Here is a 13,960-nt window from a genome sequence, read left to right on the forward strand (position 1 = left end):
GAAAATGGGCTCTCCAGGTCTGAGAATGGAGTGAGAATCCTGTAGGGGAGCATGCCAGAGCAGGAGATCCATTAATTTAGTTAATGAACCCATATAAGTCTCAGTGTAAGCCTAGAACTGTGATGTATGGGCAAATGCAAATACTTGAACCACGTGACCAAATATCAGAATGATTACCTGCACAACTTTCAGAATAACCTCTAAAGATGTATGAATAAGATAAATCCACAGCTGTATAATGAGACTTAGAGAACCAAACTGAGATTTGAATGACTACAGAAGGCAAGACAGAAATTACATTCTGAGCCTAATAAGGTTGATTGTTTGCTACAACAAAAACACAAACATTCTCCAGAGTATTATAAGAAGATTCAAAGTTTATCCAACACAACATTCATAAAGTACAAGATACAATCCAAAGGCTAGGGTTGTAGCTCAGTGGTGCTTGCAGAGCAGGCATGAGGCCCTGGGTTCCATGTCTGGTATTGGGGTCGGGGGAGATATGATACAAAATTACTTAACATACAAATGAACTAGATGCCAATAATTCTTGAGAGAAAACATAAGCAACAAATGCTAACCCTAAGATAACTCAGATGGAAGAATTACCAGACAGAAATTTTAAAGCAACTTTTATAAGTTTTCTCCATGAGGTAAAGAAAACACATATGAAATGAGCAGAAAAGGGCTATTTTCAGCAAAGAACTGCAACTATAAAAAAGAACTGGATGAAAATTTCAGAGCTGAAAAGGTACAATCTCTGAAATGAAAAACTTACTGTATAGGCTCAATAACAGAGAAGACACAGAAAAGAATAAGCAATACAACTGAAGATGAATCAATAGAAATTATCCAATTAGAAAAACCAAGTAGGAATCTGGCGCCGGGTAGTGGGTTCCTGCCGGGCCGGGCGAGCTGAACTAGAGGCAGGACCGAGGAGGCCTTGCCACGGTCTGGGTCCGGGATGTCGAAGAACGCGGTGTCGTCGGCCCGCTTCCGGAAGGTGGACATGGATGAGTACGACGAGAACAAGTTCGTGGACGAGAAGGAGGAGGCGACTGACAGGCCGGGCCAAACGAGGGCGAAGTGGACTCCTGCCTGCGGCCAGGCAACATGGCGGCTGCTCTCCAGGCAGCTCTGAAAAATCCCGGTCAACACCAAGAGTCAGGCGGTGACGGATCCGGCAGGCAGCACTGTCTTGAAGATGCTCATTTCTTTTAAAGCTAATAATATTGAAAAGGCCGTTCAATCTCTGGACAAGAATGGTGTGGATCTCCTAATGAAGTATATTTATAAGGGCTTTGAGAGCCCATCTGACAATAGCAGTGCTGTTACCCCAATGGCATGAAAAAGCACTTGCTGCGGGAGGAGGAGGATCCATGTTCGTGTCTTGACTGCAAGGAAAACGGTGTAGTCCAGCAGGAACTGGTTCCACTGCGGGAGTGGGAATTGCTGGTACAAAGACCAAAACAATCAAATGCCACCGCTGCCCTGTGGGTAGCATCTGCTTCTCGCAGCTCTTGCCTTCTTGCTTCCTTTTTCACATCTATAAAGAAGAGAATTACATACCAGATTTCCTTTCATGAAAATTGGGATAATGTGGAAGAAATTTGGCTTCAACAGGATTGTTTCATCCTCTCATAATCATTTCAATGATGTGTATACCAGTCTGTGTATAGTATCATGTACATTCAGGTTTAATTGTGCAATCTTAAACCCCTATCAGCTGATTTCTGTGCTCTTTTATATTATTTTTGACTAATACTGAGGGATCTGATCAGAATTTGAGGCCAGTTTCCTAACTCATTGATAGTCAGGAAGTAATCTTTATTTTTTAATAATATATTTACATATATGTATATATTTATTTATTTGAGAAACTGGCAGCTATTAATTGCAAAACTGGACCATACTTCTCTTATTTAAGCAATAGTGGTGAGTGAAAACCACTACTAACTTCCACTTATATATTTCTTCTTGCCTCTGGATTATGCTGTGAGTTTTACATGCTACTTACTTTCAACATTCCATTATCATGGCCTCTTGATTTCTTTGTGGTCACCCAGGGTCCAGAACAAGGAATCTTGTTCTATACAGGTGTATCTGTAAAATATCAGAGCCTATTTGGCATGATATTAAAATTTCATTTCAATAATATGGCTCCCTTTGGGGAAACTACTCCAAATCAGAAAGGAAGTAGAAACTATGATATAGTTCAAACTCTGAGCAGCCTCTGAATGAAATACTATTTATTTAGAAGAATAGTAACTGCCTTAGACATTATGATGATGTATATGAATATTTAATATGTCATTTAGTATGCCCTATAAATGTCCTCAGTGTTCTTCAGGGTAATTGGGATCTCAAAAGATTTGGTTCAGATCCAAACAAATAACATATTCTGTGTACAGCTCAGTGTTTTTTAAAAAAAGAAAATGCCACACAGCAAAAAATTGTTTACTTTGTTGGACACACCAAATTGGTTCTCAAAAAGTGACTGGTGCTTATAAAAAGCTATTATTACAGAGTAGCTCCAAAAAAAAAAAAACCCACCCAAAAGCATATGACCAAGAGGGAAATCAGCCTGTGTTTAGTATTTACGTTGGCTACCAGTTTCATAATCACTGACTTATGTGAAAACTGGTGCAGAAATTCCATAAACTCTACTGTTTTTGATACCTTCTCTTTGTTTTGTTTTGTAAAAATGATAAACTTTAGAAAATAAGTGTTGAATAATTTAAAAAAAGAAAAAAAAGATAAACCAAGTAAATCATGGTCTGGGAAAAATAAACAGAGTCTTAGGGATATATGAAAAAAAAAAATCAAAAGATGCAATATATGTGTCCAAAAAAAGAGAAGAAATATGTATTGGTGCAGTAAAAGATATTTGAAGAAATAATGCTAAAGCTCTTCCAAATGTGGTGAAAGACACAAATTAACAAATTTAAGGATTTTCAAATCCTAAGCAAGACAAACTTATAGAAAACCACATTTAGAGACTTTGTAATGGAAGTATTTAAAGTCAAAAATTAAGGAAACTCTTTGAAATCAGACAGAGAAAACACTTTATACCCATGGGAGCAATGATTTGAATGTCTGCGAGTTTTTCATTGGAGGCATGAACACCATGCAACCATCGACCCATAATGTTATACTCAGCAAAAATATTCTTCATGAATGAAAAAGAAAGACAGTTTTATTTCAGACCAAGGGAAACTGCCTGCTATAAAAATAAATACTAAAGGAAGTTCTTCAGGTTGGAAGAAATGTTACCAGAGGGAAATTTGACTCTTCAGAAATGGATAGCTACAGAAATGGTAACTAGCTATGTAAAAACACCAGATTACTCTTTTCCTTTCAAAATTTATACAATATCCATATTTATTTAAAGTTATAAGATTACCTACTGGGATTTCAATAGATGTTTTATACATGTGCTAACTATGTCATAAAGATCAATGATGAACTGATACTCAATGAATTTATATAACTGTAAAGTTTCCATACTTTATGTGAAATAGTAAAAGTTAACTCTAGTTTATGAAAGCTTAAGTAAGTATATTGTAATTTGTACAGCAATCACTACAACAAACTTATTTGTAAAAACAACAAAGTTCCAACTACATAAAGATAGTCAAAAAGCCAATTGATGACTAGGCATAGTGGTGCATACCTGTAATCCTAGTGACTCAGGAGGCTGAGGCAGGAGGATCCCAAGTTCAAAGCCAACCTCAGCAACTAAGCAAGGTCCTAAGCAACTCAGTGAAAGCCTATTTCAAAAGAAAATAAAAAAGGTTGGGGCTGTAGCTCTATGGTTAAGTACCAAAAAAAAAAAAAAAAAAAAAAAAAGATAATTGATGAATTAAAATGGAATATTACAGAATACTTAAATAGTCCAAAAGGAGGCTTGCCCCCACAAAAAAAAGGGGAAATGGAAGAACAGGAGATAGAAGGGACCTAAGATGGTAGACCTAAATTATTGATAGCTATATCAATAAATACATTAAATGTTGGACAATTAACACGTATAGGTCAGTGGAATAGAATTGCAAGTTTAGAAATAAACCCTTATGTTTATGGTCAATTGCTTTTCAACAAGATAATTTAATGAGTTAAAGAATTATCTTTATAACAAATGGCTTTGAGTCAAGTGGGTATTCACATGCAAAGAATAGAGTGGGGAATAAAGAAGAAAGAATGAGATCGGACCCCTACTTCCATGCTATATATAAAAATTAACCCAAAATGGGTGATGGATTATAGAGCTAAATATAAGAACTACATTAAATTTTCACATAAATTTAAGTCACTGAATTAATTCCTACAAAGAAGCCAACTCAAAAGTTGAGATTTGGGAGCTGGGGTTGTGGCTTCCAAACTTGTTTATTAGTTTTAGTGATCTTTTTAGTGGTAGAGCACTTGCCTGGCATGTGTGAGGCACTGGGTTTGATTCTCAGTACCACATATAAATAAATAAAATAAAGGCCCATTGACTACTAAGAAAAATATTTTTTAAAAAGTTGGGAGTTTTGACAGAGATTGTATTTAATCTATAGAAAAATTTGGAGATTAAATATTTCTTAAGCATACTATATCTCCCAACCTGTGAACATCATGTCTTTCTACTTATATAGATCTTTATTTTTTTAAACAATGTTTTATAATTTTCAGACTATAAGTTTTGTACTTTTCTTTTTGTACTGGGCATTGAACACAAAGGTGTTTTACCACTGATCCACATCTCCAGCCCCTCCCCTTTTTTCAAAATAGGGTCTTGCTAAATTGCTTAGGGCCTTGCTAAATTGACACAATCCTCCTACTTTAGTCTCCCAAGCTGCACCTGGCTTGTACTTCTTTTGTTAAATTTATTCCTAAGAATTTTATTCTTTTGATGCTATTGTACATGAAATTGTTTACTCAATTTCACTTTTTATTATTCTTTGAAATGTACATAAATGCAATTGATTTTTGTATATTGATCCTATATCCTGAAACCTTGTTGAACTTGTTTATTAGTTTTAGTGATCTTTTTAGTGGATTCCTTAGGATTTTCCACATACAAAATTATGTTATATATGAATAGTCATACTTATTCCTATCCAATTTGGATGCTTTTTATTTCATTGCATTGCTTAAATATCCTGGCAGATCCTCTAGTATAATATTGAATAGCAGTGATGAAGTGGACATCATTGTCTTATTTCTATCTATTTAGCTGGGGATTTTTTCATAGATATTCTTTACAAGGATATCTTAAATGACCTTGAACTGTGCATTTAAAGAAGTTTCCTTCCAGTCATGGTTTGTTGAGTGTTTTTATCATCAAAGTCTATTGAATTTTGTCAAATGCTTTCCCTGCATCTATTGAGAATGAACCATGTGAGTTCATTCTTTTTTCCTAATGATATGATTTCTGAATGTTAGACCAAACTTGCATACCTTGGATTAATCTTTTTGGTCATTGTCTCAGTCAGATTTCTATCACTATAAGAAAATAGACGAGATAATCAACTTACAAAGAGAAGAGGTTTATTTTGGCTCATAGTTTTAGAGGTTCTAATCTATGATCAGTTGACCCTGTTGCATTGGGCCTGCAGCAGAGCAGCACATCATGGCAGGAGGGCATGGCAGAGCAACACTGTTCACCTCAACAGCCAGGGAGCAAAGAGAAAAAGGGGCCAGGATACAAATCTCTTTAAGGGCATGCTCACCAAAGACCTAAGGACCTCCTACAAGGCCCCACCCCACAAAGTTTCCTCAACCTACCAAAACGGGAGCCCTGACCAAACCATTTACACATGGCTTTTGGAGACAATCAAAATCCGAACTATAACAGTCCAAATATATAATCTTTTTAAGGAAATGGTTTATTATATATGACACCAAAAGTATAAGTATCAATTAAATATTGATAAATTGAACTTCATATCTATTAAAAGAACTAAAATAAAAAAGACAATAAAAAGCATTGGTAGAGATGGAAAAAGTGAAACCCTCAAACATTGCTGATGGGATTGTAAAATGTTGGAATCACTTTGGGAAATAGTTTGGAAGTTTCTTAAAAAGCTAAACATTGGACTGGGGTTGTAGCTCAGTGGTAGAGCACTTGCCTGGCATGTGTGAGGCACTGGATTCAATTCTCAGCACCACATATAAATAAATAAAATAAAGGTCCATTGACAACTGAAATAAATTTTTTAAAATGTTAAACGTAATCAAGTTCATGGTGGATGGCAGGGATTGGGGGAGGATAGGAATGGAGAGGGATTGTTTAATGAGTGAAGAGTCTCAGTTTTGCTTGATGAAAAATTCCAGAGATGGATGGTGGTGATGATGGTTGCACCCTAGCGTGTATATGACTTAATGACACTGAACCACACACTTAAAATGGGTTAAAGTGGCTAATTTTAAGTCATGTATATTTTACACAATTTAAAAAAGTTAAATATAGCATTACCAAATGACCAGGAAATTCCCATTCCATTTGCCAGATATCTACCCAAGGAAAATAAAAATGTATATCCACATAAAAGCCTGTACACACATGTTCATAGGAACACTGTTCTATGATAACCACAAGGTGGAAACAGTCTGAATGTCTATCAGCTGATGATGGGACAGAGAGATGCAGAGGATGACTTCTAATGGTTATAGGATGGTTTTTTGGGTTTTTTTTTGGGGGGGAGGTGGATGAAAATGTTCTAAAATTAGCAACAATGATAGCACAGTTCTGCGAAAACACTAAAAATGACTGAATTGTACACTCTCAATAGGCAAACTGTATGCCCTGCAAATTATGTCTCAGTAAAACTTGTTAAAATTTTGCACATATGTATAGAAATATATCTAGAATGACATTCACTAAATGTATGCATTTTGGGGTGATTCGTCACTTTTATATATCTCTTGGATTTTAAAATAAGAAATATGAATTTATTTTTGTAAAAATAAGTCATCCGTTTCAAAGAAATAGCAGGGTATATCGATCCAAACTGTAGAGGTCTCAGAATTTGCAAGAAGGGAAGTGGTTGTTTGGTAGAAGAGGAGTGAATTGTAGAGAGAAAAATCTTGTTTCCAGTGACTGTTATCTACTGCGTCTACGCTTTGCTGAAGAAATGCAAACTTCATTAGCATGATTACAATTAGTAACATAACTTCATTTTATGTTCTCCTAGGCTGAGTAATTTTTAAATAAAAAAAAACTCTTCATGATGCAATTTCACTGAACTCAAAGAGGATCTGTTGGGACAGATAATTTAGTGACAGAAAAGCCAATTTCAAAGAGGCAAGAACAGAAATATCTCCTTTCCATGGTGTGCCTCCGATTTAATCATGGAAAAGTATGCCTGCAAACATTAACTCAGCAGGCCCACCCATAATTAGAGCTCTAATTTTCCTCTAGGCACTTTCTCCTGAATTGTTCAAGGGATTCAATGAGAGGTGCCTATAACACCATGATAATGGTCCTAACCCTTTTCAGTGCCAATATACTACAGAGGGGATGAGTGGGAGGCGGGAAGGTGCATGATGCTCTAGGAGAAAGCCACTGCATGACCACAAGGCTTGTATCCAAATTCCTCCCCCTGGCAAGATTTGCTGGGAAGACCCACAGAACCCCCATTAACACTTTATCTGCAGATACTTTCCTTTAAAGTACCCGGAGGAAGTTTGCCTTGGTCATCAGAGTATCCAGAAAAAAAGATGAAGATAATCAACAAAATCAAAATATGTACTGAGCAGGTATTAGGCAACTTCCTCTACAGCAAGATTTATAAGTTAAACCAATGACAGGTCAAAGACAGGTGTCTAAATGTGTCACCATTGATTTCTATCCATCTCCAGTATCTTGCTTTCAAGCATTCTCTTGGATTACCACCTCCTATCCTATCAAGCTTTCTCTAGTAATATACTCCAGCTGTTCTTCAACCACCCTGAGCGCTCCATCCATTGATTTTCACTGTTGATCAACTGCTTCATGATCTCACTTCAGTTCTTATTGAGCCTAAACAGCTAAGATTGAGGAAGGTTACGAATGTTTATTTATTTTTAGTTGGTTCCTTTCAGCTCACCTACTTACAAAACCAGTTTGAGATGGATTGAAATAGCAAAACACTCATGAAAGAGCAGAGTACGGAATTAGAAAAGGAAATCAAGATTATTTAAAATGTGAATCAAGAGGGAATTGGTTATGTAATCAAAAGAGGAAACACCCTTTCTCATCCTCTCTCTCACTATCAGAGAGTGGAAGGAGGCTAGGCCTTGGCCAGTAGTTTCATTAGTTTAAGGGTGAAGAGATAGGGCAGTTCCAAAGACAGATCCTTATGTAACTAAACAGTGGTTATCAAGAGGTAGGTAATTTAGTAAGGCGTTGTGACATGGGGCCCGGAACTTTACTGGTTTGAAGGGCATGAAGAGACAAGGAAGCAAGATCAGCAAGAAAAACTCACACTTTTCTGCATAATGTCAGGTTCTCTTACCCTTGAGACTAGGGGCACCAGTAAAGGTATGTGGTGCTAAGGAAAACCTTTTTCTTGGCAATACAAATTTAGACTGTACTATTTTCAAGAAATTAGTACTTGCCCTTTGAAAATATGTGACTGTATGTGTGTGGGTGTGTGTGTTCAATCAATAGTTACCTGCTGGACGCCAGGAAGACAAAAAAGACTAGGCACCACTCACCATGGTTGGAGAGATTCTAAGGTGACCCCCGTATTTTCTGCATTCTGGTACCTACACTTTTTGTAAACCCCCCCCCCCCTTGAGTGTAGGTGGGACCTGTGACTTGTCTCCAACCAATAGAATATGACAAAGATGAAGGAAAGGCACACTTGTGATGACATTTATATTACATAAAATTTCTTCTTGCTAGCCAACCCACACCAGAGAGTCTCCTCTTCCCTGGCTTTGAGGAGGCAAGCTGCTATGAAATAAGTGGTGTCTGGCAAAGAATTCTGGGCAGCCTCTTGGAGATGAGGAGAGCCTTCATCAAGAAACCGAAGCCCTTCGTCCTGCAACTGCAAGGAAATTAATTCTTCCAACAACAGATGAAAGCCTGGCAGTGGATCCTTCCCAGTCAACCTCTAATGAGACTGTGACCTCAGCTGACACCTGGATCGAAGCCCTGAGGTAGAGAACCCAGCTAGGTCATGCCCAGATTTCTGAGCTACAGAATCTGTGTAGTAATAAATGTGTGCTGTTTTAAGTCTCTAAATTTGTGGTAGTTTGTTATGAAGCAATAGAAATCTGCCACACTCTGGATGGTGTTAGCATTTTTGGAAGCAGAAAACATGGGAGAAACAGGTTAGAGACACTGTATAGAATAACAATTCTGTCTTAGTCGTGTTAAACTTCAGCTTCCTGTTAGATATCTAAGTGAAATGTCAAGCAAACAATTAGATAGGTAACTCTGGAGCTTAAGGAAGAGACAAAACTAGAATACAATTTAGGGAGTCATTGGAGGATGGCGTTTAAAGTCATGAAACTGGATGACTTCTCTACAGAGAAAGTGGAGAAAGAAAAGGGAGAGGGCCCAGATTGAGCACTGGGCCCAACTAACATTTAGCATTTGGTCAGAGAAGAAGCAGCAATTAAAGGGGAGAGGAGAAGAGGTTGAAGGGCAACCCAGAAAAGAAAGGGTCATTTGTGTTGAAAGTTGCTAAGAGGTTGAACAAGACAAGGCTAGAGAAGTGGTCACTGGATTTGGCAACATAGAGGTCACTGATGACCATAGTTGAATCAGTTTCATTGGAATGGAGGAAATGAAATAAGTGTCAGATGTGAAAGAGAAGCGAGGGAAATGGAATATGAGGGACTGGTAAGAGTGAGTGTAAGCAATTTGTTTGAGAAGTTTTGTTTTGAAGAAACAGCTGGAGGAAGATGTAGGGAGATTTTTCAAAGATGGGAGATCCTCAGACATGTTTGTAGACTGATGGTGATAGATTAGTAGAGGGGGAGAAATTACTGACACAAGAGAACAAAGGAATAATTGCAGAAACAAGATCTTAAGACCAAAAGGGAGGAGATTCAAAGCTCAGTGGAAGAGCTGAACTTAGATAGGGTTAGGGGTCCATCCACTGTGAGAGGAAGGAAGTCAATGTATGGATATGGATAAGAGGTGGCAGATCTGGTAGTGGAAAGGTGAGGATGTTCCTGTCTGTCACAGTGATTAGTAACATATGTCATGTGGCCTTCAGCTGAGAAAAGGAGGGTGGAAAGGGTGTTGGAGGTTTCAGGAGATAGGAGAACTCTTTTTTTTTTTTTTTTTTTTTTTGCGGTGCTGGGGATCAAACCCAGGGCTTTGTGCTTGCAAGACAAGCACTCCACCAACTGAGCTATCTCCCCGGCCCAGGAGAACTCTTTAAAGAGACTTCTCCAGAAATATCCCATCTCAGTAAAGAGATGCAGAATTGTCATGCGGTATGGATTTCCATCCCACTGTAGATTTGCACTAGTGAATTTAAAGTGAAACCAGTCCAAATAGTAAGACAGAAACATTGGAGAGGAACAGGTTAAATAGTATTTTTCAACGCCTCAGGTGTATAGATAGTTGAGCTTGATCTGGCAAGTGCAGTGAAAGAAGAGAAGGTCAAGAAATTAAAGTTGTGCCAGGTATGGTGGTGCATGCCTGCTATTCCAGCAGCTCAGGAGGCTTAGCAAGAGAATAGCAAGTTCAAATCCAGCCTCAGCAACTTAGTGAGACCCTAAGCAACTTAGCATGACCCTGTTTAAAAAAAAAGTAAAAGGACTGGTGATATAGTTCAGTGGTTAAGGACACACACACACACACACACACACACACACACAAATAAAGTTGCTTGTAAATAAATTTGTGTAATGACCATTGTAAGGAGTCTGAGTCCAGAGGTTAATAAGACAAGGGAAGTGAGAATTAGAGAGGGGAAGAATCACTGGATTGGACATCTCAATAGGTCAAAAAAATGCCTAGAGTGTGGTACTAGAATTGGCAAACCAGAAGGATGGGAGGTAGTCAGAGGGAGATTTTTGGAAGTGGCATTATTAACTGATAACAGCTACTTGGATTCTTGCCCTTTTGCCTTATCAACCTTCTGAACCTTTGAAATCTTAAACTCTCATGATTCACACAGACCACAGCCTCCAATTATTTAAGCACACTCATTTTCCTATTCCTAAAATAGTGAAATCACATCATTCATGTTTTTAAGTAATTTAAATTTGGTTCTACAGTCTGGGGAAAAAATGAGAATGGGAAAGAAAGAACAGTTTAAATAGCACAGTTGCCTCACTGCCTTTCCCTTGGAGGGTACGTGCCTGGAAGGGAGGCTGAGGTAGGAGCCATGGATCTGCTGTTTCCTGGGTTGACCTAAGTTCCCTTGCACTTCTTATTGTGGAAGTATCTTGTGGCCCCTACTGTGATGCTAAGGTTTAAACAGCAGTCTGTTTCTGGTCAATACAGCCTCCAAATACATGCCAACAACTTTCTGGGCTCCAAGACAGAGTTCTAGGCTCATGTTGGCCATGTAATTCTTACTGAAAAACTGTATGTTGGAGTGTCAGTGCAAATTGTGTTTTAAGATTGATTTAAGTTGGGGTGGGGTCGTGGCTCATGCGGTAGAGTGCTTGCCTGGCACACGTGAGGCACTGGGTTCAATCCTTAGCACCAAATAAAAATAAATAAAATAAAAAGGTATTGTGTTCATCTACAACTAAAAAAGAAGTGACTTAAGGAATTTCCAAAGGCAAATTTGACCTCATGAATTTATGCTCCAAGTGTTAGCTCTAGAATCTAATCCTTCCTGTGATGTACTTTCATTATATTTCCCTGTCCACTCCATTATCTAGCAAAGGAAAATAGTATCCTCATGCCATCATTTATTTCCTGTTGGATCTGGAACCCAGAATCCTCCTCTTTAACCTTTCCATTTCCCTAAAGTCTCTTGCCCCTTGTTCTGCCAATGTACTTGACTTAAAGAATCCTGAACCTTAGTCAATCCAAGAATTCTGTTGCTCAGCTGAGTGCTACTAAAGAGATCCATGCCAGAATGATTCCCAGTCAGATTTTCCAACTTCTTTTGGGTCCTCTGTCCTGCACATGAATCCTAAATGTCAGAAATCATGCAATTTTCCATCTCTGGGGAAGTTATTCTAACCTCTTCATTTTCTCCTCAAATTCTCTCCCTTACTATCTCTCTTTCAGTAAAGAACTTGCCTGTTCTATTGGGAATGTTAAAGCCATCAGATGAAACCCCTCTTAACTTCTTTCCCATCCACATACAGACTATATCTTTCTCTTGACCCATCCTTTTTTTTCCCCTCCTGCTTAGAGAAGGAATCTCTCTGTCTGCCAGGCTTGGAATCCTCACTTTCTTAGGAACTAATGCATGACCAGCAATTTTCAACTCTGTGTTTTCAATTCCTTTTTCCTCATGGCATTTTTCCTTCAGCACTTGCTCAAGTCAAGTCCTCTTCAGTTACTATCCTGTAACTCTCCACGTTTTTCATAACTAGCCTATTTGAAGGTTCATCTGCAAGAACTGTCACCAGTTGCTTCACTCAAAAGCCTCTGTACCCATGTTTCCATCTCCACCATTCCAGTGAAACTCTTCTCCCTAATATTACCAATAACCTCCTGGATGCCAAATCTAGAGGACCATTATCTTTCCTTCTCTAATCTGACTTCTTAGTTTATTCCTCCTTGAAACTCTTGTTTTTGGTTTCTTTGATACCACACCGTCTTGGTTTTCTTCCTCCCCTATCTGAACAAACATAGCATCCCTAAAATGTTCTTCCTCCTGCTGGCCAGGGTGGAACAGGATGCCATTACATTCTAAAAAATTCCATACAGTTGTGGTTAATTGGACCAATTTCTTAGGCCATTGGTTCTCAACGTGTGGTCCTGAACCAGCTGCCTCAGCATTGAAAGGCCCCGCTCCCGTCCTTGACGGATCAGGCAACCGCACATTCCTCGGACAAATATCTCTTAACAACCTTGGTAAGCACAGGGGCCCAGCAGTCCTGTTTTGTCTTTGAGACAGTTAGCAGCACAGATACCACCCTGCTCTCAACAGCACGCCCTGCCCGGAGGCCGTTACACTGATAAGCAGGAACCATGAAGATGTCAAGCAAAAATTTGAAGAACAACCTTACCCTTTAGGTGACCTATGTGCTGGATTCAAAATAGCCAATAAGAAACCTGTTGCTTATCGCGAGCGAAACCTGCCCCTTCACCCTATAAAAACCCTGTGCCCCAAAGCCCGGTGTGTCAGTTCACCGAAGCTCCGGCTGAGGTTTTGCTGAGCACCTGCAGGCGCCTGTGTATCAATAAACAGCCTCTTGCTATTGCAGCCAGTGTCTTCGCGTGATCTTCCTTGGACAGGGGGATGGAGGGTCTTTCAGCATCATCTGGGAACTTGGTCAAGTGGAAATTATTGTATTTCACTCTAGATCTATTGAATCAGAAACTCTAGAGATGGGACCCAGAAAAATGTGTTTAAACAAGTCCTCCAGATGCTTCTGAGCAAGCTCAAATTTGAACTTTAGGGACTTTATCTCCTCACTCTCTTACCCCAATTAAAACATCTTCATTTATGTGGTTATATCTTGGGGACAATTCCAACTAGTACCTGAAAATCAGTGATTGGAAGGTTATCTTCTAAAAGTCTTTCCCATTTTGTCTTTGACATGATGTTATTTGGTTTAAGCCTTGAACATTTTGTGGTGGCATCTTGAATGTCCATAGTTCACCTGGATAATAGCTTGATACATTCACCAAAATAGACTTCTCAGTTGCTGGGTATCCCAAGCTGTCCTCAACACCTGCTAAAGTGCTTCCTCTGGACTTTCTGGGGAAATGGGAGTTGGGTAGTTCAAAGTAGAGTTTCCAGGGTCTCATTCTACCCAGCCAACAAGTGAGCACACTTACCAAAAAAAATAAAAAATAAAAAAAATATTGGTTTGAAATGGGACCTCCAGCTCCATAAAC

The 13,960-nt window shown here is 38.7% G+C and overlaps 1 pseudogene; it reads left to right on the forward strand.

Annotated features, from left to right (window-relative positions):
* Positions 1-964: 964 nt before the first annotated feature.
* LOC124963738 (actin-related protein 2/3 complex subunit 5-like) lies at positions 965-1,414 on the forward strand (annotated as a pseudogene).
* Positions 1,415-13,960: the final 12,546 nt, after the last annotated feature.

The sequence above is a fragment of the Sciurus carolinensis genome, chromosome 13 (genome assembly GCF_902686445.1).
Source record: "Sciurus carolinensis chromosome 13, mSciCar1.2, whole genome shotgun sequence".
Taxonomy (NCBI): domain Eukaryota; kingdom Metazoa; phylum Chordata; class Mammalia; order Rodentia; family Sciuridae; genus Sciurus; species Sciurus carolinensis.